Raw genomic sequence first — 26,901 nt, 5'->3', positions numbered from 1 at the left:
TGCTCTGCAGCCCTGGTATTGGCAGAACGCCAAATGCTCCAGCCACACCGTGTGACACACTTTGGTGCTCTGAGGATATGATCAAGTATGGCAGCCCTGAGCCACTCCTGCAGAGGGGATTGCCCAACCCCCTTAACTCTGCCAGAGGAAGGTGAAAAGGCCAGAATCCATCTGTATATGATGGGCCAAGGCCACTCAGAGTCAGTGGCAGAGCTGGGAACAGGATGCAGGTGTTCATGGCTTCTAGTCCCACACTCAGCCCCCAGCCTCTCGGGGCTCACAGCATCACATTGCTTCCATTTATATGGCTGTCGCTATGTCTGTGCTCTGCCCTGCCTTTAAAAGTCTCTTGGGAGTAACCCTTCAGCATGCCAACCCTCAAGGGGTCCCCAGCCACTATGTGATGATGTCCCACATTTTTCCAAGAGGGTAGCCACCTGGCCTCAGTGCTTCTGAGATGAGCCTCTGGGCTCCAGTTCTCTTGTTTCTCATGGTGAGCTCTGCCCAGTGACTACAGGATAGGGTGTATTACTCAGCGGGAACACAGTGCTGGGAAATCCTTGGGTTAGCACAGAGGGGCAGAGGTTAAAACACGGCTCAGAGTGGCTGAAGCCAAGCTGCTGTAGGATCCCTCTGAGCTCGCTTTCTCTGTCCCTCTCCTCTGTCCCTTTGCCTCTGAGTCCGGAATGAAAGGCCCCGTGTGTCTGTGAACACTGTTCTTAACACAGGCTCGCTGACACCCCTCATGCCCTGTTCTCCGGCTGCCAAACCATGCTGAGTTCCAATGTCCAACCTGCATTGGCTCCCCAGCCACTATGTGATAATGTCCCAGTCCCGTCTCTTTCTTTTTCTCTTCCAGACTGGATCCTGCATTCACAGGTGCAGGTTGTATTCAGTTTACTTTAATTATTCTGGTATGGAACCAGGTGGTAACATATTTCCCATATCTCATGTCTTCCATCTGTCTGGAGAGACATTTTAACCCTTGTGCATTTTGGGGGAACAATACAGAGTCTGGTGGGGAGACACACATTGCTGATAAAAATATTACAGTAAATTCCCATTTCCATTGCCATGACATATTCCTAGTTCCATGTTAGCTACAGTTTAATTTGTCCTGGTTCCATCTACAGTGAGTTTCAAGGTGATTGGACCCGATCGCCCCATCAGGGCCCTTGTGGGAGAAGATGCTCTGTTAGCCTGTCACCTCTCCCCCAGGATGAGCGCTGAGAGCATGGAGGTGCGCTGGTTCCGATCCACGTTCTCTGCAATTGTCCATCTCTATCGGGATGGGAGAGATCAGGTTGGCCAGCAGATCGCACCGTATCGAAGCAGGACGAAGCTACTGAAGGACAGTATTGCAAATGGGACTGTCTCCTTGAGGATACACAACATCACCATCTCTGATGAAGGGACTTACGGCTGCCTCTTCCAATCACCCACCTTTTACGAAGAAGCTGTGTTGGAACTGGAGGTGGCTGGTCAGTAGCATGGGCTGTTGTTTGCCCTTCCCAAGACCAGAGAGCACTGGTCAATGGTGTGTCTCACCACCATGGTTCTGGTCTGTTCACACTAGTAAACTCTCACAGGAAAAGCACCGGAGAGCTAGGGAATGAGGTTGGCTGTTAATGGCATTGATACACCTGCCTGCCAACTCCTCACAACCCCCAGAGTAACCAGCTCCTCCATGCTGGGGCATCTGTCTGAGCAAGGATCAGGCCCTGCCTGTTTCCCTGACCTCCGTTCTGGGGATATGCCCCAGACACGGCTGCTCATCCCAGGGAGTGTGACCCCTTCTCCCACAATTTCCTTGGGCACTGAGAAAGTTTGTGGAAATCTCCCAGAAGCCTCTGCTTCCGGGAGCTGATAGATCTCTAGTAGTGAGGTGTGTCTATGAACTGTGGGATAGATACCCTGAGGGTCCATGCAGCTACAGGGGATGATTGGAGCTCTGTGTGTGGACAGGTGGTAGATTTGTATGTGTAACATCATGGCGAGTGAGGACACTGCTACACCACTGGGCTCACACTGCCACAGTCCCACCAGTCCATTCTGCACCAGTGCAGTTCTCTAGTGGGTCCAGGGTGTAGCAGTGACACAGGTTCACTCCATTTCCCTCCAGGTCTGGGCTCCACCCCTCACCTTTCTGTCGATGGCTATCAGCATGGAGGGATCCACGTGGTGTGTGAATCGGCTGGATGGTATCCGGAGCCCCAAGTGCTGTGGAGAGACCTCAGGGGGCAGCGACTAGCCCCAGTGATGGAGAAAATATCCCAGCGAGCTGACGGGCTGTTTGATACTCACATTGCTACTGTTATAACAGACGCTTCGAACCAGAACCTGTCCTGCTCTGTCCTCAACCCCCGTCTCGGCCAAGAGAAAACAGCGAAGATGCACATAGCAGGTCCAGGGCCGGCCTTCGGGAAAATGGCACCCTGGGTGACCTTGTATTTTGGCCCCTTGGCACCTATGGATGCAGTGACCCCCTATTGCCCCGACCCCTGTGGGTGCCCTCCCATTGCCCCAGGCTTCCACCGGCTCCCCACAGCCCCAGGGTCCCATTGCCTCTTCCCAAGAATAGAGTAAGGGAAGGAGGGAAGCAGGCAGACAGAGGGGGAGATGGACCCATCTTGTGCTAGTGCAGGGAAGCTGAGAGGTGGCACTCACTGATAAAACTGAGTGGGATTTCACACTTCTAATCTGAGATGTATGTGTGAAACTATTTGTAAAAGACACAGTAACAGTAATAATAATGGAAAACCCCTTCTTCCCTAACCCCTTCAACTCCCCCTTCTCCCCAGCGCCTTGTGCCCCTTCTCCCCTAAACCTTTCTGCACCCCCTTTTCTTTTAACCCCTGCATTCCCATCCTATGCCTCAATCTCTGCAGCCCTTCTGCCCAACACCCTCCTGCACCCCACCCCCTGCACTGTGCTGCCTTCTCCACTAACTCTCTTGCGCCCCTCGTCCCCAACCACCTTCTACACTCCCTTCTCCTCTCCTATTCCCCATCCCCCCTAAACCTTTCTGCACCCCCTTCGCAGCAAAGCCCTGCACTCCCATCCAGTGCCCCATCCCCTGCACTGCACCCCCTTCACCCCTAATCTCAGCAACACTCCTGTGCTCCACCCCCTCCACCTCCTTCTCCCCAGCCCCCTTTGCACCCCTTCTTTCTTAGCCCTTCACTTCCTTCCTGCACCCAGGTGGGGAAAGTGGCCTGGATGCTAGGGGCAGCTGGTATTGCTGCTCCTTCCCCCCTCCAACTCCTCGCTCGCATTGCTCCTCGTTCCCCCCCTTCCTCTGTGCCCCCTAGGGGGCTGTGAGGGGGAGCGAGGAGCAGCATCATGGCTCTGTGAATCCAGGTCACTGCTCCCCTGGGCTGGGTAAGGGGGGTGGGGCAGAGAGCAGCAGCTCCTGATGCCTCCCAGCACAGCCCAGATGGGGCAAGTGACCTGGATGCAGGGAGCCCTGGCATTGTTCCTTGCCCTGCCCCCTCCCACGCAGCCCCCTAGAGGGCACGGAAGAACATTGGGGGGACAAGCTGTATCTGTGCATTGCGGCTCCCCCACCATGTTCCTCCACCAGGAGGAAGCAGGAGAAATCTGGGTGCCCCCTCACATGGTGCTTCTGGGAATTTGCTGCACTCCTGTGAGCTCCTCTGACAGTGCCCTGGGCAGTCTCCCAGGTGCCCATCCCTAAGGCCAGACATGAGCAGGTCAGAGCCCAGCACAGCCAGAGTGCTCGGCACCAGCAGAACAAAGTCTCTCACAGCAGACGGCCTATCGGCAATGTAGCCAGGGCCTAGCCAAGTTCAGTGACCAGGCTAAAGCTTGGGCTTCCCTCAGCCTCTTGGGAGAAGCCACTTCTCCGCTCTCAAAAGCCAGACCAAACATGCCTGTGAGATCCTCCCAGACCACCGCAGGATGCTGCAGACTCCCCTTAACTCCTGCTGCTGCCACATCAATTCTGTCTGGGTTCAAATCAATGCAACTTTGCCTTGCAGATGTGTTCCTCCCAAGGACCAATCCCTACCAGATGGCTCTGTCCGTGACCCTGGCTGGTGTGTTTCTTCTCGTTCTCTTGGCCGGTTACTGCTTCTGGAAGCAGCACAGAGGAAAAGGTAGGGTGACAGAGGGGAAGGAATGCTGTGGGACCGGAGAGAGGGTCTCTGAATTCAGAGAAGGCTGCCAGGGGGCTTCAGTCCTGTGCCATGAAGAGAGATTTGAGTGAAGTCAGTGAGAGGGCCGGAGGAAGAGGGAATGAGCAATAGAAGAGAGGAGCTGAACTCACCCTGGGGTGGGGGGGTGTCCTGGATGAGCCACGACTCTGTGTGTGAACTGAGAAGTGCCCAAAGTCACCCCTTTGGGTCTCATTGTAGAATAGAATATACCTGACACTAGGTGCTCAGTGGGTGTCAGGGTTGCTCAGTCTGAAGCAGGTATGAGACCGGGAAAACTGGGCGTGGATCTGCATTGTCACTTGTATCACACTAGCATTTGTGAGCACCACACACGCCTATTGGGAGACAGTCCTGGCCCCAATTAATTTATAATCTAATTAGGGCAGGCACATGAAGGGCAGCGGGAAAACTGAGGCACAAAGCAGGAAAAGGACTTGCCCAAGGATACCCTGCAAGTCAGTGGCAGAGCTGGGAATAGAGCCCAAGTCTCCTGAGACCCAGCTCATCATCCCATCCACTGCCCAAGCTACCTGCTAATGTCCCTGTATTGAACAGACCTGCTTGCAGGCAACCAGGAGCAGGAGCTATTCATCAAGGTCCCTCCCACATCCAGCAAGACTTATGGGGCTTCCTGGTGGTTGGTGAGGCTAGTTAGACCCAAAGGGCATTGACAGCATGTAGGGCGATGGGGGATGGCACCATCCACCCCCTTTAAACATAGTCCTTGTCTACATCCAACCACTGTGTCACTGTAACCCTACCAGGATATGGAAAGCAGCACAGGTGGCTGGTGTGGATGCTGTTAGATAGGGATGAAGGCGCTTACCCCAGTAGAGCTATTGCCACTGGGGAAGGGGAGAAGCTATAATGCTATGAGGCACCTTTGTCCCAGTGTAATTGCATCCACACTAGGGGTTGTATCACTATAACTATTTGGGTAAAACTTCACACCCCTAACCACCATAGCTAGAAATGCTATCTGTGCACCGGGCCTTAGTAATTACAGCCCAGTGACATTCATTAACAGGAGTGATATCATTGTAAATGTGACACTGCAATTTTACATGTCATCTTCTCCCCCTCTAGACGCCCAGCAAGCTGAACTGAAGGAAAAGATACGTGAGTGTCTATTACTGCTACTGTTGTTAATAACGATAAATTAAAAAACAGGCTTGTGAATGTGACCCACTGTGAGTGTGTTACAGGCCCCCTGTGAGCCAGTTCACAGAGCCAGGCTCTTTAGCTGGGGCTGTAACAGCTCCTCTCCTCTGTGGAATGGGACAGGGAACCCGTGACCCGGGCACCAGTAGATTGTGTACTTTCTCTTTCCCAATCAATACAAACACTGGATAAGCCCCCATGAATGTGATAACTGCCCTTTTGGCCAGCACACTGGGGACTGAAGTGAGAATTTCTGTGTCTGAGTTCCTGCTGATGAGTGTTACGCTCCTAGCACATACACAGAGAAGTTAGATGTATGCTTCCAGCAAGTGCATGTATGGTTTTAACGTAACACGACGACATTGCATGGCCTACAGAACCCCAGCACTGCTGTAGTAATTTAGATGGAATAAATAGTTAAAGATGACAACACAACCATGTCACTGTCCAACATGAAACAGAGTTAAACACCTTTGGGGTTTGGTATCCAGAGACCTCAGCCTGCTTTGTACCATGGCAAACACACCATTAAAAATCTTTTAACCTTTCATTAAAAACACAGAAAAGAAGGAAAAAGAGGTAAAGCATTTGAAATGTAAAATATTACATAAGACTTTTGTTTTAATGACATCCCCTGTTTCCTTTGTCTTTAGTAAAAGACTTTAGAAGGAACTCCCACCCATGGCTGACAGCCTCTTAGGGCATGACTACACTTGCCAATGTAGAGCGCTTTGGGTTAAAACAGCCTTCATAGAGAGCAGTAGGGAAAGCGCTGCAGTCTGTCCACACGGACAGCTGCAAGCACACTGGCGTGGCCACATTCGCAGCACTTGAAGCAGCATTTGGAGTGGAGCATTATGGGCCGCTATCCCACAGAGCACCTCTTCCCATTCTGGTGCTGTGGCTTGTGGGAAGGGGCTGTGGGGTGCAGGGCATTCTGAATCCTGTCTCAACACTCTGTGAGGCATCACTTGACATCCCAGCAGTCCCTGTGTTCTGTCCACATCTGGCGCCATCTTTCATCGGTGTCTGCGCTTTGTCTTCCCTTTCAGTCTGTGGGAATGGAGCCCAAACTGCTGGGGAACATGCTGACGAGTCTCGCCAGCATATCTCATTTGGCAGTCGAGTTACTGCCTTTTTGTTTTTGGCTTTCCTTTGCAGGTTTTAAACTAGTGTAAATGGTGGCGTCTCTGTGACCTGCAATCTTTAAAACCACAATTTGAGGGCTTCAGTAACTCAGCCAGCATTTTTGGGTCTATTACAGGAGTGGGTGGGTGAGGTTCTGTGGCCTGCAATGTACAGGAGGTCAGACTAAGGCCTGAAAGGACCATCATGATCATCTAAAGTCTGTGAGTTTAAGGCAGAGCGGCACAACTCTTACCCTCCTTGTCTAGGCTGGCTTTTTGCACGCTGGCTGCTGGAGATGTGGTAATCAGTGAAATGACAAAGTTTTCAGATGATACTAAATTACTCAAGAGAGTTAAGTCCAAAGCTCCCCGCAAGGAATTACAAAGATATCACAAAATGGGCCAACTGGGCAACAAAATGTCTAATGAAATTCAGTGTTGATTAATGCACATTGGAAAGTGTAATCCCAATTACACATACAAACTATTGGAGTTTGTATTTAGCTGTTACCCCTCAAGACAGAGATCTTGGAGTCATTGTCACGGAGTGTGGGAGAGTCCGGTCCTGCACCCCTCTTCCTGGGACCCACAGTGACTCTCAGCCAGCCAGTAAAACAGAAGATTTATTGGACACAGGAATGCAGGCTACAGCAGAGCTTGGAAATACGGCCAGGACCCCTCAATCTGGTCCTTCTGGGGGTGCAGGGAGCTTCGTTCCCACCTTGGGATTCCCTGCACTGCACCCCCCAGCCCCAAACCGAAACTGACCCACCCCTCTCCACTTGGCTCTCTGCCTTTATCTAGCTTCCCGGGCAAAGGTGTTGACCTCCCCCCCCCCCGCCTAGCTCAGGTTACAGGCTCAGGTCCTGTCCCTCACCTAAAGTCCTCCCCGGCTCTCCCCTCCCCCACACAGACAGTCCCTGCTCCATCACCTCTCTCCCTCCTTGGAGACTGAACTGAGCGGGGTCACTCTGCCCAATGACGCGGGGAAGTTCAGGGCCCCCTCTCCGAGACAGCGCGTCCGCTATCAGGTTGGCACTTCCCTTCACATGGACCACGTCCATGTTATAGTCCTGCAGGAGCAGGCTCCACCTCAGGAGCTTGGCGTTGGCTCCTTTCATCTGGTGCAGCCAGGTCAGGGGAGAGTGGTCGGTGTACACGGTGAAGTGTCGTCCGAAGAGATATGGCTCCAGTTTTTTAAGGGCCCACACCATGGCCAGGCATTTCTTCTTGATGGCCGCGTAGTTCTGCTCCCGGGGTAGCAACTGCTTGCTTAGGTACACGATGGGGTGTCTCTCCCCCTTTTCATTTTCCTGCATTAACACTGCCCCAGTTCTGTGTCTGAGGTGTCAGTGAACACCATAAAGGGCTTGTCAAAGTCTGGGTTTGCCAGAGCCTTCTTCAGTGCCCGGAGAGCCTCCTGGCACTGCTTGGTCCAGACTACCTTGTCTAGCTTTCCCTTCTTGCACAGCTCAGTGATGGGGGTGGCTATGGCGCTAAAGTGGGGCACGAACCTTTGGTACCCCGCCATCCCAATAAAGGCCTGGACCTGCTTTTTGGTTTGGGGAGCAGGCCAGTCTTTGATCACCTTCACCTTGGCTGGTTCCAGCTTTAGGCAGCTGCTCCCCACCCAATGGCCCAGGTAAGATACTTCTGCCATCCCCATCTTGCATTTCTCAGCCTTTACGGTTAACCCCGCCTCCCGGAGTCAGTCCAGCACTCGTCTAACCTGGGACACGTGGTCCTCCCAGGTCTGGCTGAAGACGCAGATGTCGTCAATATACGCCACGGCAAAACTTTCCATCCCCCTCAGTAGCTGATCCACCAGGCGCTGGAAGGTGGCCGGCGCTCCCTTGAGGCCGAAGGGCAGGGTCAGAAACTTGTAGAGCCCCAGAGGGGTGATAAAGGCCGATTTCAGCCTGGCATCTGCGTCCAGCGGCACTTGCCAGTAGCCCTTTGTAAGATCCATGGTGGTGAGGTACCGAGCGCCTCCCAGCTTGTCTAGGAGCTCGTCAGGCCTAGGCATGGGGTAGGCTCAGTGATGGCATTGAGCTTTTGATAGTCCACACAGAACCGGATCGACCCGTCCTTCTTGGGGACCAGCACCACCGGCGAGGCCCAAGGGCTGGCGGACGGCTGGATCACCCCCAAGGCCAGCATGTCCCTGACCTCTCTTTTAAGGTCCTGGGCAGTTTTCCTGGTGGCCCGGCTGATTGGAAAACAGCTGTCGGTACAGATGCAGCACCCCTCTGATTTCAGCGTGCTGGGTCGGGGTCAGCTGATCAGAGATGGGAATTGCCTCCAGGGGGGAACCAACTTTTGTCCCTGCAAATAGATCCACTAAAGGGTCATTTTCCTGTTCCTCCCAGTGTGCACACACGGCCAAAACCACATTCCCCCTGTCATAGTATGGCTTCATCATATTCACATGGTACACCCGGCGGTGGTGCGCCCGGTTTGACAGCTCCACCACATACTTTACCTTATTTAGTTGCTTAATAACCTTGAAGGGCCCTTCCCAGGCGGCCTGGAGTTTGTTTTTCCTCACGGGGATGAGAACCATCACTTGATCCCCGGTGGCGAAGGCGCAGGCCCGCGCCGTGCGGTCATACCAGACCTTTTGCTTCTTTTGGGCTCGGGCCAGATTCTCCCTGGCCAGGCCCATGAGCTCGGTAAGTCTTTCCCGGAAGGTCAGGACATACTCCACCACTGACTCTCCATCGTGAGCGGCCTTCCCCTCCCATTCGTCTCTCATCAGGTCCAGGGGCCCCCTTACCCGCCTTCCATATAACAGTTCGAAAGGCGAGAACCCGATAGATTCCTGGGGTACCTCCCTGTACGCAAACAGCAGGTGAGGTAAGTACTTGTCCCAGTCCTGTGGGTGCTGGTGCATAAATGTTTTAGCATCATCTTTAGGGTCCCGTTGAACCTCTCCACCAGCCCGTTGGACTGGGGGTGATACTCTGAGGCCCAGTTGGGCCGGACCCCACATTTCTCCCACAGGGACTGGAGCAGGGTCGACATGAAGTTGGACCTCTGGTCCGTTAAGACTTTCTTGGGGAAATCCACCCGGCTGAAAATGGTCAGCAACACATATGCCACGGTGTCTGCTTCAATAGAGGACAAGGCCACCGCCTCGGGGTAGCGAGTGGCGAAATCTACCACCACCAGAATGTATTTTTTTCCCGCCCGAGTCGTCTTGCTGAGAGGTCCCATTATGTCCATGGCCACCTTCTGGAAAGGTTCTTCTATGATGGGCAAAGGCCTCAAAGCTGCTTTCCCCTTGTCCCGGGCCTTCCCCACCCTCTGGCAGGGGTTACAGGATTTGCAGTGCTGTTGGACATGGGTAAAGACCCCAGGCCAGTAAAAGTTCTGTAGCAGCCTCTGCCTGGTGCGCCGGATTCCCTGGTGCCCTGGGAGGGGAATGTCATGGGCCAGGTACAGGAGCTTGTGGCGAAACTTCTGGGGAACCACCAGCTGCCTCCTGATCCCCCATGACTCCACTTCCCCGGGGGGAGCCCATTCTCAGTTCATGAACCCCTTCTCCCACAGGAACCTCTCCTGGCAACCTCTCCTCATGGTCTGTACCGCACTGAGGTCGGCCAGATCCCTGGGCCTCCGCAAGGAGGGATCTTTCTGCAACTCGGCCTGGAACTCAGCAGCTGGGACAGGGATGGGGACCTGCTCTCTTCCACTGGCTGGATCTGAGGCCGCAGCCTCTCTGAGCTGTGTCTCTGGCCGTTCCTCCCCACCAGGTTAGGGTCCTGCACCTCGGGCAGAGTACCTTCCCCGTTGTCGGGGCGCAGTGCCCCTCGATGACTTTGACTATGGGTCACGACCAGGGCACCCCGGGTGTTACTTGGCAAGTCCTCGAGGTCCCCCCCCATTAACACCTCCGTGGGCAAATGTGGGTGCACCCCCACATCCTTGGGGCCCTCCTTGGCCACCCATTTCAGGTGCACCCTCCCCACGGGTACCTTGAATGGGGTCCCGCTTACACCCATCAGGGTCAAGTAGGTTTTGGGCACCATCCGCTCTGGGGCCACCACGTCGGGCTGGGCCAGCGTCACCTCTGCGCCCGTGTCCCAGTACCCAGTGACCTTCCTCCCATCTACCTCCATGGAAACAAGGCACTCTTTCTGGAGGGGTATCCCCGTGCCCACCCTGTAAAGCAAAAACCTGGAGCATCCAGCCCCCCAGAGGAGCTGACCTGGGGCCCTCCTTCCTCCTTCGCAGGTAGTACGCAGTCAGCCCCCCTTTCCTGTGAACGCTGCCCCTCATCCGGCTGGGTCTCTACCAAGTTAACCCGGTGTGGGGTCGGTCTGCTCAGTTTGTCCGTGAGCCTGGGGCACTGGGACTATATGTGGCCCCTCTGGCCACATTGATAGCAGCTCATGTCCCGTTGGTCCCCTCAAACCAGTCGGTTGTCCCTGACGCTGGCCGTTCCCTTTGGGAGGGGGTTCTCCCGATTCCCCCTTTGGGGGGTCCCAGGATGACTCTCTCTCTGCATCGCGACAGGCCTGTTCCTTTGGGGCTCCTCCCGGCCACCCCCCGACCGGCTCTTCACAAAGTCATCAGCCAGCCGCCTGCATGTCGCGGGTTCTCTGGCTTTTGGTCCCTCAACCACAGCCTCAGGTCGGATGGGCACCTCTCATACAGTTGCTCCAGCACCAGCAGTTTAATCACATCCCCTGGCGTCTGGGCCCCATCTGCCCACTTGCTGGCGTACCCCTCCATGCGGACGGCCAGTTGCAGATAGGAGACCTCAGGGGTTTTATCCTGACTCCGGAACCTCTCCCGGTACATCTCAGGGGTCAGCCCAAACTCGCACAGCAGGGCCTGCTTGAATAGTTCGTAGTTCCCTTTCTCCTCTTCTCCCAGCTGGCCGTACAACGCCACGGCTTTGGGGTCCAGTAAGGGGGTGAGAACCCGGAGCCTGTCCGCAGGATCTACCTGGTGCAGCTCGCAGGCCGTCTCAAAGGCATCTAGGAAGTCATCCATGTCCTCCCCCTCCTTGCGCGGGGCCAGGATGGACTTATCAAAGCTCCGCGCAGTCCTGGCCCCCCCCCCACTCATTGCAGCCGGGGGCCCGCTGCCCCTCAGCCTCGCCAGGTCCAGCTCATGATGACGCTGTTGCTCTTTCTCCTCCCGGTCATGTTCCCTCTGTTTCTCACGATTCTCCAGCTTTCTTAGTTTTATCTCTCCCTCCCATTCCAGCCGCTTGCGCTCCACGGATGCCGAGCGTCGCTGGGACGATCCCCTGCTGGGGGATGAGCTTCGCTGGGAGGATCCCCTGCTGGCCGGGGGGGTCACGGCGCCCTCGGTAGCCGCTGGGCTTCTCCCCGCCCTTCCCCTAGGCATAGGAATTCAGGGTCTCGGGAAGCCCTCAGCCGTCAGCTGACCACTCCCAGCTGGGACAGACACTGGTGCCTGCGCTGCATCTGCCAGGCTGCTTCCCTCAGAGACAGGGATCAGTTCATTCGAGCGATCTCCCCCCTCCAGCTGGGCAATCAGCTGGTCCTTGGTGAGCCTCCCTCTGCGCAGCCCCCTCTGCTTGCACAGCTCCACCAGGTCGCACTTGCGCTGCTTGGCATACATCTTCCTGCTGGCCGCTCACAGGCCGGGGTGCTCGCCGCTCCCCACGGTTTCCAGGGAGACCCCTAGTGTGCCAGTCCTTGAGGTCACCCCCTCTCTGCCAGGGTCAAGCCACAGACTCCTCCGCCCCTGGGACCGCTCACTGCAATCCCCCGGGGGACTCTGTTACTGCAAAATCCTTCTCTCTGGTCACACACTCCCAGGGGTTAATGACCCCTACAATCGCCCCTTCGTTTTACTGCTCCCCAGTTACTTACTGCAGGAAGCGCTGTCCACAGGGTGCAGTAGATCCCACCACTGCCACCAGTTGTCACGGAGTGTGGGAGAGTCCGGTCCTGCACCCCTCTTCCTGGGACCCACAGTGACTCTCAGCCAGCCAGTAAAACAGAAGATTTATTGGACACAGGAATGCAGGCTACAGCAGAGCTTGTAAATACGGCCAGGACCCCTCAATCTGGTCCTTCTGGGGGTGCAGGGAGCTTCGTTCCCACTTTGGGATTCCCTGCACTGCACCACCCAGCCCCAAACTGAAACTGACCCCCCCCCCCTCCACTCGGCTCTCTGCCTTTGTCTAGCTTCCCGGGCAAAGGTGTTGACCTCCCCTCCCCCCTGCCTAGCTCAGGTTACAGGCTCAGGTCCTGTCCCTCACCTAAAGTCCTCCCCAGCTCTCCCATCCCCCACACAGACAGTCCCTGCTCCATCACAGTCATTGTGGATAGTTCTCTGAAAACATCCACTCAATGTGCGGAAGCAGTCAAAAAAGCGAACAGAGTGTTAGGAACCCTTAGGAAAGTGATAGATAAGAGAACATATTAGACTGCTACTATATAAATCTCTGGTATGCCCACATCTTGACTACTGTGTGCAGTTCTGGTCATCCCCTCTCAAAAAATATATTAGATTGGAGAAAGTACAGAAAAGGACAACAAAAATGATTAAGGGTATGGAACAGCTTTCATATGAGGAGAGATTTAAAAAACTGGGACTGGTCAGTTTAGAAAAGAGACAAGTAAGTGGGGGTATTCTATAAAATCATGAGTGGTTTAGAGACAGTGATTAGGAAAATGTTATTTACCCTTTCATACAACACAAGAACCAAGGGTTACCAGGTAAAATTATTAGGCCGCAGGTTTAACCTAAACAAAAGGAAGTTCTTCAAACAATACAGAGTCAACCTGTGAAACTTCTTGCCATGGATATTATGAAGACCAAACATATAACTGGGTTCAAAAAAGATAAGTTCCTGGAGGACAGGTTCATCAATGGTCAAGATAATCAGGGATTCAACCCCATGCTCAGGGTATCCCTAAACCTCTGGCTGCCAGAAGCTGGAACAGGACAGGGGATGGATCACTTGATAATTGACCTGTTCTGTTCATTCCCTCTAAAGCCTCTGGCACTGACCACTGTTGGAAGACAGGACACTGGACTAGCTGGACCACTGGTCTGACCATTCCTATGTTCTTAAGCCCCAGATCACACACTGACACTTCCCTACAGAGCCCCCTAGCCTTCAAGCAGGACCAGGAGCCCCCTCACACTTACGAGAACTTGTCATTTTAACACAGTCTCCAGTACCCCACAGTCAGCGCTGCCTGACATGAGCCTATGTGTAACAACAACTGGCTCAGGCCAGAGCCTCTGAAAGGTGCAGTTAACCATTGCTAGGGGCTGTAACAACTTGTATTCTCTGTTAACTGAACCACAAGGGGACTTTTAACTAACATCGTCAGTGGGTTACACACCCAGTTGCAGAGAATCAAATCTATTTCAACATGTTCAGTGGCCACACTGGGACCCGTGGGTGGCCTATAGACTCCAATTCTTGAGGGCCACTACTGTTGCTCATCAGGATAGGAGAAGGAAATCTACTGCTTCTCTGTCTAGATCTCCTGATCCACAAGAGAAGAACAGCTAGTGAGATTAGACAAAGGGATTATTCCACTGACTAACATCACTTCATTCTCTCCTGATGAAGCTGTTATGCCTCCCCCACCAACTTTGGCAAATGACTTCAAACCATTTCAAGAATTCATCAAGAGAGAAGCGGATTCTCTACAAATTCCACTGGAAGAAGTCAAGGTGTTGCAACACAAGCTGCTCGACATCCTACATACTTCATCATCAGCCTGTATTGCACTCACTATTAAGGAGGCATTGCTGGACCCAACAAAGACTATGTGGCAGAGTATATCCCATATGCAAGAGAGCAGATAAAAATATTATGTTCCCTCTAAAGACTTGGATTTTTATTTTCACACCAATTCCCAAACTCCCTTGTCATCGATGCTGTAAATGAACGTGGCAGACAGCACCATGCCAAATTAACACGCTCTGACAAGAACTTAAAACAACTTAAAGACTAACAGATTTATTTGGGTATAAGCTTTGGTGGGTTAAAAAAAACCCTCACTTCTTCAGATGCATGGCCCAGTCCTCTAATTCGTCTAGGTCCCTCTGTATCCTATCCCTACCCTCCAAGGTATCTACCACTGCTCCAAGTTTAGTGACATCAGCAAACTTGCTGAGAGTGCAGTCCACACCATCCTCCAGAACATTAATGAAGATATTGAACAAAACCAGCCCCAGGACCGACCGTTGGGGCACTCCACTTGAAACCAGCTGCCAACTAGACATGGAGCCGTTGATCACTACCCGTTGAGCCCGATGATCTAGCCAGCTTTCTATCCACCTTATAGTCCAATCATCCAGCCCATACTTCTTTAACTTGCTGGCAAGAATACTGTGGGAGACCGTATCAAAAGCTTTGCTAAAGTCAAGGAATACGCTTTGCTAAAGTAATTCCTGATGTCTGATTTGTGTCTATTTATTCTTTTACGTAGGGACTGTCTGGTTTGGCCAATGTACATGGCAGAGGGGCATTGCCATCATATGCCAGTACATATAACATTAGTAGACGTACAGGTGAATGAGCCCTTGATGATGTGGCTGATGCGGTTGCGTCCTCTGATGGTGTCACCAGAGTAGATATGGGGACAGAGTAGGCAATGGGCTTTGCTACAGGGCTTGGTTCTTGGGTTGGTGTTTCTGTGGTGTAGTATTTGCTTCAGGTTGGGGGGTTGTCTGTAAGCAAGGACTGGCCTGCCTCCCAAGGTCTGTGAGAGTGAGGGATCATTTTCCAGGATAGGTTATAGATCGTTGATGATGTGCTGGAGGGGTTTTAGCTGGGGGCTGTACATGATAGCCAGTGGTGTTCTGTTATTTTCCTTGTTGGGCCTGTCTTGTAGTAGGTGATTTCTGGGTATCTGTCTCACTCTGTCAGTCTGTTTCCTCACTTCCCCAGGTGGGTATTGTAGTTTTAGGAATGCTTGATAAAGATCTTGTAGGTGTTTGTCTCTGTCAGAGGGATTGGAGCAAATTCAGTTGTATCTTAGGGCTTGGCTGTAGATAATGGATCGTATGATTGTGTTCTGGATGGAAGCTGGAGGCACGTAGGTAAGTATAGCGGTCAGTAGGTTTCCGGTATAGGGTGGTGTTTATGTGACCATCGCTTATTAGCACTGTAGTGTCCAGGAACTGGACCGCTTGTGTGGGCTGGTCCAGGCTGAGGTTGATGGTGGGGTGGGAATTGTTGAAATCCAGGTGGAATTCTTCAAGAGCCTCCTTTCCATGGGTCCATATGATGATGTCATCAATGTAGCGCAAGTAGAGGAGGGGCGCTAGGGGACGAGAGCTGATGAAGCGTTGTTCTAAGTCAGCCATAAAAAATGTTGGCATGCTGTGGGGCCATGCGGGTACCCGTAGCAATGCCGCTGACTTGAAGGTATAAGTTGTCACCAAATCTGAAGTGGTTGTGGGAGAGGACAAAGTCACAAAGCTCAGCCACCAGGTGTGCCATGGCCTCATCAGGGATACTGTTCCTGACCGCTCGTAATCCATCCTTGTCTGGAATATTGGTGTAAAGAACTTCTACTTCCATGGTGGCCAGGATGGTGTTTTCAGGAAGCTCACTAATGGACTGTAGTTTCCTCAGGAAGTGGGTGGGGTCTCGAAGATGGCTAGGAGTGCTGGTAGCGTAGGGTCTAAGGCGAGAGTCCAAATAGGCAGATAATTCTGCTGTAAGAGTGTCAGTGCCTGAGATGGTGGGGTGTCCAGGGTTTACAGGTTTATGGACCTTGAGCAGCAGATAGAACACCACTGGTGGGGCTCTGGGGGTGTGTCCATGTAGATTTGTTCCCGTGCTGTAGCAGGGAGTTTCTTGAGCAGATGGTGTAGTTTCTTTTCGTACTCCAGTGGGATCAGAGGATAGTGGCCTGTAGAATGTGGTGTTGGATAGTTGCCTGGCAGCCTCCTGTTCATAATCCAACCTGTTCATTATGACTACAGCACCTCCTTTGTCAGCCCCTTTGATTATAATGTCAGAGTTGTTTCTGAGACTGGATGGCATTGCGTTCTGTACAGCTGAGGTTATGGGGCAAGTGATGCTGTTTGTTCACAATTTCAGCCTGTGCACGTCTGCAGAAGCACTCTACGTAGAAGTCCAGTCTGTCACTTCGACCGTCAGGAGGAGTCCACGCAGAATTCTTCTTGTAGTGTTGGTAGGAGGGTTCCTTGGGTCAGTGCACTGTTCAGTGGTGTGTTGGAAATATTCCTTGAGTCAGAGATGGTGAAAGTAGCTTCCAGATCACCGCAGAACTGTACCATGTTCGTGGGGATGGTGGAGCAGAAAGAGTCCCTGAGATAGGACAGACTCTTCCGCCAGGTTAAGTGTATGGCTGGATAGATTAACAATATTGTTGGGTGAGTTAAGGGTACCACTGTTGTAGCCCCCTGTGGCATATAGGAGTTTAGATAGCTTACAGTCCTTTTTCCACTGTAGAGAAGTGAAGAGTGTGTTGTAAATGGCTTGTCTCGTTTTTGTAAAGTCCAGCCACATGGAAGTTTGTGTGGAAGGTTGGTTTTGTATGAGAGTCTCCAGTTCTGAGAGCTCATTCTTGATCTTCTCCTGTCTGCTGTACAGGATGCAAATCAGGTGGTTCCTCAGTTTCTTTGAGAGTGTATGGCACAGTCTCTCACATAGTCAGTGTAGTACTGTATGTCAGTTGCAATGGATTTTTTGCCTTCTGTCCATCTGTTTGCACTTGGAGAGGAAGATGATGTCTGTCTGTATCTGTGCGAGTTTTTTGTTGATGTTGATGGATTTCCACTCCATACGGATAAATTTAGTGCCTTGCATGGTGTCAAGTATCAGGGGGTAGCCTTGTTGTTTTTGTGGATCAAGAGTCCAGTGGCACCTTAAAGACTAACAGATTTATTTGGGCATAAGCTTTTCTGGGTAAAAAATTTAACTTCTTCAGATGCATGGAGTGAAAGTTACAGATGCAGGCATTATATAATGACACATGAAGAGAAGGGAGTTACCTCACAAGTGGAGAACCAGTGCTGACAGGGCGAATTCAATCAGGGTGGATGTGATCCACTCCCAATAATCGATGAGGAGGTGTCAATTACAGGAGAGGCAAAGCTGCTTTTGTAATGAGCCAGCCACTCCCAGTCCCTATTCAAGCCCAAATTAATAGTGTTAAATTTGCAAATGAATTTTAGTTCTGCTGTTTCTCTTTGAAGTCTGTTTTTGAAGGGTGTTTTTTTTTGTTATAGAATGTCCAGGGAGGTTGAAGTATTCACTACTGGCTTTTGTATGTTACCATTCCTGATGTCCGATTTGTGTCCATTTATTATTAATAATAAATATTAATATTTATTATTATACATAAAATAACACCACTGGCACAGCTGCTGCTTCATCTCAACAGCAGTGGGCATGTGGAGGGCTTCCTGGCTTCACCTTTCTGGCTTTTCAAGGAAAGTCCAGTCTACTGTGGAGGACCTTCCATTTGAAGGATCCAAATCTTTTGCGGAGAAAATGGATGAATCCCTGACATACTAAAAGACTCTCGAGCTACTTTGCATTCCCTGAGAATTGATGCACCTGCACAAAAAAGGAGATATAATAAATCACAGATGACAGAGATCCCAGCCTGATCTATTTTCTCCTCCCCAGAGGCATTATGAACCCCAACAGAAAACACAATGAATAAAGCGAAGATCAACTGCCCCACAATCATCAACATTACAGCCATCTATATCTATGTATGAATTTTGATGTGTTGTTTGAGGCCCCGAATTACCACCCCCATTTTAATTTGCTGCAAAAACCCCAACATCACCACTACTTTGGCAACTGCCTTACTCTTTTTCATCAAAACTGGGACCAAGTGGGTTTTGGACATCATCTCCACAGGATATTCCATCCATTTTACCTCCCCTACTCCTGCCTACCCCTCCCCCGCTAACCTTCTTCAGGAACCCTTCTCATGAGCAGTTTTTACATCAGGAAAGAAGCTGTCCTGTGAACCTAGGTGCTATAGAACCAGTTCCTACTTAACACAGAGGGAAGGGCTTCAACCCCAAGTACTTCCAGATACTGAAAAAGAATGGTGATTGGAGACACATTCTGGATCTACGATCACTCAACAGGTCTGTAAAAATACAATGCGTCAAGAAGGTTACTGGACCATGGGGACTGGTTCTCGACCGTTGGCCTACAAGATGCTTACTTCCATATCACGATCCACAGAAGGTTTCTAGTATTCACTCTGGGACAAAACCTCTTTCATTCTCTGGACTCAGGTCTGTGGTTGTGGTGCTCTTTTGCAAACAAAGAGTGATAATATTCCTGTATCTACATGATTGTCTGCTCAAGGCATGCTCCTTTGATGATGGCTTGATCCCCCCCCCCCCCCCCCGACTATGGACCTATTCCTCCAACTGTCTCTAAAAGTAGACATCCAAAAGACTATATTAACTCCAGTATAACATCTGGATACATAGGAGCCTACCTAGATGTAGAGTCCAAAGCCTTCCTCCCCTTATGCAGGTTCAACACTTTAGACAACTTAATCTCGACAGGACAGGCCACCCTCAGACCTTGGTCAGAAATGGCTTTCAACTACTGGGACACATGGTGGCAGGCACCTTTTGTAATAAATCATGTGAGACTCTACATGTACTGCCTTCAGTGGTGATTCAGCACAGTATACATACCAAGCACACCCAGTATAAACAAACATTTATTGATGCCCTCAACAGTCAAAAACTCCCTCAACTGGTGGGAAGACCCTCACAATGTCTGCTCAGGAGTTCCCTTCACTCAACCACCCCCAATGGTAATAATGACAACAGACGTATACCTTTTGGGATGGGGAGCCCTCCTGGACACCAACACTAGTCAAGGCAAATGGTTCCCCTTCAAATCCACATTGCATATCTACTTACTGGAACACAGAGCAGTCAGGAAAGCTTGTTCGCATTTCCTACCACTGCTTGGGGCAAGCATATAAACATTGTGATAGACAACATTGCATGTATGTTTTACATGAATCACTAAGGAAGAGCAAGCTCACCTTCCCTTTGTACTAAGGCAGTGAAACTCGAACTGGTGCCTTCACCACCACATAGAATGGCTTCCATATGAGGAGAGATTAATAAGACTGGAACTTTTCAGCTTGGAAAAGAGGTGACTAAGGGGTAATATGATAGATATCTATAAAATCATGAGTGGTGTAGAGAAAGTAAATACGGAAGTGTTATTTACTCCTTCTCATAATACAAGCACAAGGGGCCACCAAATGAAATTAATAGCTAGCAGGTTTAAAACAAACAAGAAAGCATTTTTTCACTCAACACACTGTTAACCTCTGGAACTCCTTGCCAGAGGGTGTTGTGAAGGCCAATACTATAACGGGGTTCAAAAGGGAGGTAGATTCATGGAGGACAGGTCCATCAATGGCTATTAGCCAGGATGGACAGGAATTGTATCCCTAGCCTCTGATTGCCAGAAGCTGGGATTGGGTGACAAGGCATGGATCATTTGATGATAATCTGTCTGTTGATTCATAGAATCATGGAATCATAGACTCTCAGGGTTGGAAGGGACCTCAGGAGGTCATTTAGTCCAACCCCCTGCTCAAAGCAGGACCAAACCCAACTAAATCATCCCAGCCAGGGCTTTGTCAAGCCTGACCTTAAAAACCTCTAAGGAAGGAGATTCCACTACCTCCCTAGGTAACCCATTCCAGTTCTTCACCACCCTACTAGTGAAAAAGTTTTTCCTAATGTCCAACCTAAACCTCCCCCTCTGCAACTTGAGACCATTACTCCTTGTTCTGTCATCAGGTACCACTAAGAACAGTCTAGATCCATCCTCTTTGGAACCCCCTTTCAGGTAGTTGAAAGCAGCTATCAAATCCCCCTCATTCTTCTCTTCTGCAGACTAAACAATCCCAGTTCCCTCAGCCTCTCCTCATAAGTCATGTGCTCCAGCCCCCTAATCATTTTTGTTGCCCTCCGCTGGACTCTCTCCAATTTTTCCACATCCTTCTTGTAGTGTGGGGCCCAAAACTGGACACAGTACTCCAGATGAGGCCTCACCAGTGCTGAATAGAGGGGAATGATCACATCCCTCGATCTGCTGGAAATGCCCCTACTTATACAACCCAAAATGCCATTAGCCTTCTTGGTAACAAGGGCACACTGTTGATTCATATTCAGCTTTTCGTCCACCGTAACCCCTAGGTCCTTTTCTGCAGAACTGCTGCCCAGCCATTCGGTCCCTAGTCTGTAGCAGTGCATGGGATTCTTCCGTTCTAAGTGCAGGACTCTGCACTTGTCCTTGTTGAACCTCATCATATTTCTTTTGGCCCAATCCTCTAATTTGTCTAGGTCCCTCTGTATCCTATCCCTACCCTCCAGCGTATCAACCACTCCTCCCAGTTTAGTGTCATCTGCAAACTTGCTAAGGGTGCAGTCCACACCATCTTCCAGATCGTTAATGAAGATATTGAATAAAACCGGCCCCAGCACCGACCCTTGGGGCACTCCACTTGATACCGGCTGCCAACTAGACATGGAACCATTGATCACTACCCGTTGAGCCCGACCATCTGGCCAGTTTTCTATCCACTTTACCATCCATTCATCCAGCCCATACTTCTTTAACTTGCTGGCAAGAATACTGTGGGAGACTGTATCAAAAGCTTTGCTAAAGTCCAGAAATAGCACATCCACTGCTTTCCCCTCATCCACAGAGCCGGTTATCTCGTCATAGAAGGCAATTAGGTTAGTCAGGCATGACTTGCCCTTGGTGAATCCATGCTGACTGTTCCTGATCACTTTCCTCTCCTTTAAGTGGTTCAGGATTGATTCCTTGAGGACCTGTTCCATTATTTTTCCAGGGACTGAGGTGAGACTGACTGGCCTGTAGTTCCCTGGATCTTCCTTCTTCCCTTTTTTAAAGATGGGCACTACATTAACTTTTGTCCAGTCATCCGGGACCTCCCCCGATCGCCATGATTTTTCAAAGATAATGGCCAATGGCTCTGCAATCTCATCGGCCAACTCCTTCAGCACCCTCGGATGCAGCGCATCCGGCCCCATGGACTTGTGCTCGTCCAGCTTTCCTAAATAGTCCCCTTTGGGACACCTGCCATTGGCTACCGTCAGAGGACAAGATACTGGGCTTGATGGACCTTTGGTCTGACCCAGTATGGCCATTCTTATGTTCACATCAACATCTCAGCAGCTCACCTCTTGGGCACACAGAGCACTCCTGTGGATACTCTCATCAGGAACTTTTCCCAAGATCACAAATGAGAAATAGATCTTTCCATGCTCCACCACATACTTCTACATCGGGGAGTCCCAAGATAGACTTATTCACCACAGCCAGAAACAAGAAGTGCTCCCGGAGCTGTCCTGAGTTATCACTCTCTTGGAGATGCCTTTCTCCTACACTGGAACACGGGTCTCCTCTATGCTTGTCCTCCAATTCCTCAAATATCAAAAGTCATGCTTGAGATAAGAAAAGAGAGAGCCAGGGTTATACTTACAGACTCTTTGTGGTCATGACCAACATGATTCCTATAATGTACTCAGCTGGTGATTTGCATGCCTGTTCCTCATCTCCTCTCTCGGGCAAGGTCCATCACCCCAATCTACAGGCTCTCCAACTCAATGGTTCCAAAGCTTAAAAATGACATGGTCTTAACATACTCAGAGCAGGTATACTCAATAGTGAAAGAGATTCCAGCTCTGGTGTGACTGGAGACATGTTACCCCTACATCCTTTCCACTACCACTTGTGGTAGATTGCATCCTAGAACTAAACATGTCAGGGTTATCTCTACGCTCCATAGAGGTGCATCTCACTGCCATCACTACCTTCCATCATAAGACTACAACAAGAAGATGTCTCAGGGCATGAGTAACCCTTCCCACAAATTTCAAGGTGGTAGCAAAAAGAATGAGGAGTACTTGTGGCACCTTAGAGACTAACAAATTTATTTGGGCATAAGCTTTCATGGGCTAAAACCCGCTTAATCGGATGCATGCAGTGGAAAATACAGTAGGAAGATATATATATAGAGAGAGAGAGACACACACACACACACAGAGAACATGAAAAAATGGGGGTTGCCATACCAACTGTAATGAGACTAATCAATTATGATGAGCTATCATCAGCAGGAGGAAAAAAAACTTTTGTAGTGATAATCAGGATGGCCCATTTCAAATAGTTGACAAGAAGGTGTGAGTAACAGTCGGGAGAAAAATTAGCATGGAGAAATAGTTTTTACCTTTTTGTAATGACCCATCCACTCCCAGTCTTCATTCAAGCTTTATTTAATGGTGTCCAATTTGCAAATTCATTCTAGTTCTGCAGTTTCTAGTTGGAGTCTGTTTTTGAAGGTGGTTTTTTTTTGTTGGAGTATTGCGACTTTTAGGTCTGTAATTGAGTGACCAGGGAGGTTGAAGTGTTCTCCGACTGGTTTTTGAATGTTATAATTCCTGATGTCTGATTTGTGTCCATTTATTCTTTTATGTAGAGACTGTCCAGTTTGGCCAATGTACATGGCAGAGGGGCGTTGCTGGCACATGATGGCATATATTACATTGGTAGATGTGCAGGCGAACGAGCCTCTGATGGCGTGGCTGATGTGATTAGGTCCTATGATGGTATCCCTTGAATAGATATGTAGACAAAGTTGGCAATGGGTTTTGTTGCAAGGATAGATTCCTGGGTTAGTGTTTTTCTTGTTTGAGTGGTTGCTGGTGAGTATTTGCTTCAGGTTGGGGGGGGCTGTCTGTAAGCGAGGACTGGCCTGTCTACCAAGATCTGTGAGAGTGATGGATTGTCCTTCAGGATGGGTTGTTGATCCTTGATGATGCGCTGGAGAGGTTTCCACAAATAAGAACGGCCATACTGGGTCAGACCAAGGGGTCCATCAAGCGCAGTATCCTGTCCTCTGACAGTGGCCAATGGCAGGTGCCCCAAAGGGAATCAACAGACAGGTAATCATCAAGTGATCCATCCCCTGTCACCCAATCCCAGCTTCTGGCAAACAGGCTAGGGACACCATTCCTGCCCATCCTGGCTAATAGGTCCATCAATGGCTATCTTCCATGAATCTATCTAGCTCCCTTTTGAACCCGGTTATAATATTGGCCACCCTCTGGCAAGGAGTTCCAGAGGTTGACAGTGTGTTGCATGAAAAAATACTTTTGTGTTTTGTTTAAACCTATTAATTTCATTTGTTCCCCTTGTTCTTGTGCTATGAGAAGGAGTAAATAACACTTCCTTATTTACTTTCCCAAACCAGTCATGATTTTATAGACCTCTATTGTATTCCCCCTTAGTCGCCTCTTTTCCAAGCTGAAAAGTTCCAGTCTTATTAATCTCTCCTCATACGGAAGCCGTTCTATACCACTAATTTTTGTTGCCCTTTTCTGAACCTTTTCCAATTCTGATATCTCTCTTTTGAGATGGGGCGACCACATATGCACGCACTATTCAAGGTTTGGGCATACCATGGATTTATATAGAAGCAAGATGATATTTTTCTGTTCTATTGTCTATCCCTTTCTTGGTTATTCCCAGAATTCTGTTCACTTTTTTGACTGCTGCTGCACATTGAGTAGATGTTTTCCAAGAACTATCCACAATGACTCAAAGATCTTTCTTGAGTGGTAACAGCTAATTTAGGCCCCAACATTTTATATGTATAGTTGGGATTATGTTTTCCAATGTGCATTACTGTGCATTTATCAACATTAAATATCATCTGCCATTTTGTTGCTTAGTCACCCAGTTTTGTGAGACCCTTTTGTAGATCTTCAGTCTTCACAAACAGATGTTCTACACTGTCATGGGACCTCAACCATGTCCTTAGGTTTCTTACAAGCCTTCCCTTTGAACCCATGACCTCCTGCTGTCTTCTACACTTCTCTATGAAAACTACAATCCTAGTGGCCATTATGTCTGCACGGAGAGTGGGAGAGATAGGGGCTTTATTGGTATACCCCCCGTTTACAATTGTTTTAAAAAATAAGGTTACATTATGGCTGTACCCCATGTTCCTACTGAAAATATCTTCACACTTCCATATAAACCAGTTTATCCATCTTCCCTTTTATCCTGGTGCAGTTTTGCAAAGAAAGTGGGAAGTGACACTACACATTTTCAATGTCAGGAGAGTCCTTTTATTTGGTGAGGTTTAAGCCCTTCAGGAAATCTCGCAGGCTACTTTTCTCCATTGAAGATCAATCTAAGGGATCCTCAATCTCGGAACAAAGACTCTCTAGATGGATATCGGACTGCATTACCCATTGCTATCGCACTCATGGCATTCAACTTTCCAGTACGGGTCAAACTCACTCCAGGAGATCTTTCTCTACTTACACTGCCTTACTCAAGAATGTTCCAGTCACAGACATGTGCAGAGCAGAAACTTGGACATCTGCTCACACATTTGCTGAACATCATGTAGTCACCCACAACTCAGCAGAAGCACCTTAAAAGTGTGTGGGGAATCCACAGGCACCTGAACTGTGGCTCCACCCCATGTGCCATGCCCCCCTGAGGCCCTGCCACTTCTCCCTGTGTTCATGCCACCTGTTCCTCCCCGCACCCACATACACACACCCAAGGCCCTGTCCTCGCACTACCTCTTCTCCCCAAGCCCTGACCTTGCACCATCCCTTCCTCCAAAACCCCAAATCAACCACCCTTCCCCACAAGACCCTGCCTGCGGCTCACTCCTCTCCCCCCACCCCACCCCCGTCACTTGACCTTACAGCTGGCAAAAAGTTGGGGGAGGGTCTAACCCCTTGATCCCCCTCCCCCCCCGTTCCAGCACCCCTGCATCCGGTGCTATATTTTATTCCAGTGTCTGATGCTCAGCACTAGACTCGACTCTGAAACCCCACCCCTCCATTAAGGGTACTGCTGCAGTGTCGCTGAGAGCAGAGCAACCATAGAGACACCACTGAAAGAAGACGAAAGGGTTACTCACCTTGTGCCGTAACTGTGGTTCTTTGAGAGGTGTGTCCCTGTGGGTGCTCCACTACTTGCCTCCTTCCCCTTAGTTTTGGTGCTCTTACCTATGAGCTCTGTGGTAGAGAAGGAACCGGGGGCAGTTTGTCTGCACAGCGCTATATTGACCTAATGCAGAGCACGAGATGGGGAGAGTGTATGTGTGGGCCAAACAGAAACTGCTACCTAAAATCTCTGATGTGAGGCCCAGGGGTATGAATACACAGAGTGGAGTACACAGAGGGACACATCTCGAGGATCTGCAGTTACTGCACAAGGTGAGTAACCCTTTCTTATCCCATTTTACACTCAGGGAATTGAGTCCCAGAGAGATCAGAGCCCCAGATCAGCTAGAATCAGGCTTAACTTTAAGTGTGTAAATAATCCCATTATTACAAGTCACTTTCTCACTGTCAGGCATTTTTTCCAGCCCTCAAATAATTTTTGTGGCTCTTCTGCATCCTTTCCAGTTTTTCAACATCTTTTTTCAAATGAGGTCACCAGTAGTTCAGGCAGCCCCACAGCCAGGTGCACTGGCTGCCAGCCACTGCTGCAGTGGCCCAGGGCAGCTGGTCCCAGGGACCACTTGAGCAGCAGCTGGTGGGGCTGGCCCCAGAGACCGCCTGAGCAGGGGTCCCTCAGGTGGCTGGAGCACCTGGTGCCACTGGCTCTGCTCCCCCTTCAGCAGCGGCCCCCCTAAGATTTACTTAGGGGTACTTATACTATAAGTCATGAACTGGTCATGGTGAATTTTTTTGTTTATTGCCCATGACCTGTCCACAACTTTCTCTAAAAATACCCGTGACTAAATCGTAGCCTCGTGCATGGTACAGGGGTGACTGAGTGAAGGTCTAAGGTCTGTGATATACTGGAGGTCAGACTACGACCCTTCTGGCCTTAAACTCTGTGAATCTATGAGTTTCTGTAAAATAGCATCTCTTTCCTAGTATTAGAGGGGACCATTGCCTCCCAGAATCTCACCTCTTTCACTCTTCTTTCTTTAGAAAATCTGCAATCTGAACTGGAGAAAGAGAGAGGTAAGTTCCTGGGACAAGTTCCCTGAAATAACAATAGGAATAACCCAGTTAATGTAACAACATGAAACCTCACCTCTTTTTTCCTTTTCTCCTCCAGAGATTCTGCGTGCTGAGCTGGAGAACGAGAGAGGTAAATGTCTGGGCTCTCAGGAGGCTTGGACGATTTTCTCTCGCTGTACATAGTCAGACAGACTTTGGCTTCTGTCTCTGCGCTATCTGTTAGGAGAGGCTCTGGGAATCAAACGGACGGGGAGCTCTGACTAATCACAGAGGGGGGTAACTGCTCCATAGATAAGGTTGCTGCTCAGTTTCCATCATAAGCCTGATTTTAGCCCCCTCCTTTCTAATCTGCACGCAGGGGAGTGTCCGTATCCAAAACTGGGGGGTCTGCCTGGGCCAATGTACTGTTTTGC

General features: G+C 50.1%; 1 pseudogene; it reads left to right on the top strand.

Annotated features, from left to right (window-relative positions):
* Nucleotides 1-26,901, top strand: part of LOC120393807 — a 55,816-nt pseudogene that overhangs the window by 26,202 nt on the left and 2,713 nt on the right.

This window comes from Mauremys reevesii, unplaced genomic scaffold (assembly GCF_016161935.1).
Source record: "Mauremys reevesii isolate NIE-2019 unplaced genomic scaffold, ASM1616193v1 Contig32, whole genome shotgun sequence".
NCBI classification, from domain to species: Eukaryota; Metazoa; Chordata; order Testudines; family Geoemydidae; genus Mauremys; species Mauremys reevesii.
Note: the sequence above shows the minus strand (reverse complement) of the source record. Positions and strands in the feature narration are given on the sequence as shown.